The sequence below is a fragment of the Paramormyrops kingsleyae genome, chromosome 7 (genome assembly GCF_048594095.1).
Source record: "Paramormyrops kingsleyae isolate MSU_618 chromosome 7, PKINGS_0.4, whole genome shotgun sequence".
Taxonomy (NCBI): Eukaryota; Metazoa; Chordata; class Actinopteri; order Osteoglossiformes; family Mormyridae; genus Paramormyrops; species Paramormyrops kingsleyae.
The window spans coordinates 9407954-9411013 of record NC_132803.1 but is presented as its reverse complement, the minus strand read 5'-3'; positions in this window follow the sequence as shown (position 1 = coordinate 9411013).

Genomic DNA, 3060 nt, shown 5'->3' with positions numbered 1-3060 from the left:
AAAAATATAGAGAGCTGAGGGGGTCCCGCGCGACGAATTTTGCCAGCTCACAAGCCAGTCAATCTACTGGGAAAATGCCAAGTATGCCAGCCAGTCCACTGGGAAAATGCCATTTATGCCATCCACGTTCATACAGTATGCTCTGATTAGGGTGTTGATCTAATTAAATGAATTGCACACTTGTCATACGCTGTACTCTGCATATTGACGATTTAGTTGTCAGTGACGGCTGTTTCAGACATCTATGGGCTTATTAATAAGGTTTTTAACATATCTGAAAAACGCGGACAAATGGTAAGGTAGTCTGGATATCAGTGGCAGGAACATTATACTCGTATTCTTATTTTGCCATAATTATAGTCATAATGAATGGTGGGTGTGGGCTAATTACGATTCATGTAGAGTTGGTAGCTATTTTTTTGGGGGTGTGATTGATCATGTCACCGACACATGATGTTTGTATCGTAAGACCAACAGACGAGATACAGCTTTCTTTGGCAAAGATGGCAAGTATGACTCCAGGTCCTGGTTCCTCTCACTATGTTTGTTTGCCTGATTTCTTGCTTTATTTTTTGCCAAAATCCAACTAAGAAAACATTGCCTGCCAGGGATAGTTAAGCTCTTGCAGAGTGCCAGCCTAAAAGGTAATTATAGCCATGAATGGAAGGCTTATTATCAGGTCTGATTTGCCTCAAGCTCCAAATAAATGTTTTTTACTTTTGTACTGTGAGATTATTATCACTAAATTGGGTTTTCCATCAGCAAACAGAGCAAAAATTTTCCAAAAAAACTGAAATTGGTTGTGCCTCAGTTTCACGCCGAAAAGGACATATTAGCCCTTATTTTCCACACCGTTCTTGGTCTTTGGGTTCAGATGAGGACTTATGAGAGAAAAAACAGTTTGAGTTCTTCCTTAAACGTAAGATTATTGGTCAGAGAACTAGGTATTACAGAGGTGGATGATGTCATTAAAACCTAATGTCCAAGAAGGGCAGCATCTCAGCGTGAAGCTAGCAGATTTGGTCCTCCTTCTGGTGCAAAGGTGAGGTGTATGTCTGATCCATTAAACTGTACACAGATGGGAAGGTGTTAATCCTTCCCTCTGTCTTTCATAAAGCTCATCCAGTACTGGGCCTCAGTTTAAGCTTTGATTAATCTGACATGTATGATATGTGGCCCAGTGGCCGAATGGATTTGGGTTCCGCTCATGGGTTGTGTCCCATCTGGGTCATAAGGAACAGCAGGTCAGGGAGCAGGGCCTGCGATGGGAAGGTTGCTGGTTTAAATTCCAGTGTTGCCAGAGTTATTTACCAGTTGGGCCACTGAGCACAGCCCGAAACTCCCAGTTGCTCCAGGGGCTGTCTGACCCTGCTTTCAAAAAAAAAAAAAAAAGATCACTTTGGATAAACGTGTCTGTTAAATAAGTTCAGTTGTAGTGTCTCTTATTCTGTGATATAATATTCGCCTATTGTAGGTAGAGGAATTACTCACAATATAACATAATTGTGTAATATTACATTTACTGAAGAAAACAACATCACCCAATTTTGTGATTGTGTATACTTTGTAGAAAATATTTATTACTATTTTGATTGACCTGTGTAATGTATATGAAAATCATAATCGAAAATGTCGAACTTCATTCCATCAGCAAAACACTCATTCAACAATACAATAAATTCATAGATATGGAAATTAGCCGCAGTAGCAAAGATTTACCTCTGAAGTTGCCTTGTTTTGTTTTCTTTCATTCATCGGCATTTTTATTTCATTCATCAGAACCAGGACTCCCTGGAAGAAGAGTTATTGTAACTCAATGGGACCTTCCTGGTTAAATAAAGGTTAAATAAATAAATGTCTGCGAAGGTAATGGATTAAAAACATTATTTGGTTTGAGCTGCCATCTAGAGACATAAAGCAGCCGGTACACTTGACCTGGCGATTACAGTCTTTCTGCATCGCTAAAGCACATTTCCTGAAACCTTCCATTCTTTTCTCAAAACACTAAACACAAAACCCACTTTTCAAACTACAATAACAAAACCTTTGACCCGTCTTGCGAAATCGAACAATCTACTCAAAACTATTTTATCTTTGTTCAAAACCAAACACCTTTCAGATCACACATCAGGCTAGTTTTTACATAAACCATACTCAACACTGTCAGCAGTCATTACAGGCTGCAGCAAAAAATTTCTAAACAATACCAGTCAAAACTGTTACTGGCATAAAGAGAAACATGCTCACTGTAAATATGGGCTTCTGCATCTTGAGTTGAAAATTTGGTAACCAAACATCTATAGTAAAAACATTGTTGTTTAGCTAGAATGAGTATATACAATTATACTTCAAGCCAAAGGTAATGTTTGCAGTACTTAGTACTGCAAAAAGTAACTGTAAGGAACAAAGTAAAACATCCAGATGAGGCATATTAGAGTAAAATGTTGTGCAACTGTCAAGCCAGAATCAAGGAAGAATATTCATTTCGTCCCATCACCATGTCTCATGACTGGGTCAGGACAGAGAACTTTGTCTGCATCACAGGAGATGTTCCCCCTCGCTGGATGATGCAGGAAGAATCCTCTGTGTGACCCATTCGTACGTCGAAACTCAACTCACCTATGGTACTTATGGTACTTATGGTACCTGCACTCTCATCCAGCACAAACATTCTGTGTTCTGGTCACTCTCTGGCTTCTTCTTATGCTTAGAAACATGTGTCATCGCCTTTAAATGCTGACTAGTGCGTGCCGGCTGTTTAATTTCTGTGGCCTGTGTTTTCTGTTTTGCATCGAAGTTCACTACAGTGCAAAATGTGTTTAGATGAATGAGAATGCAAAAAAAGCTGACTCAGATCTTCAAATTGTGTCTAACTAGGTGAGCACTGTTTAAAGTTTCACCAAATGAGTGACTGATTCAATAAATGACTTTTGGTAATTGACGGTTTTGTTCCCAGATTGAGGTTTAGTGTTTTAGCAATTCGGAAAAACTGTAAGAATTACTCAAAAATTGTTTGTATTTTGAAACACTTAAAACTACCTAATATGTGATAAGAAATTA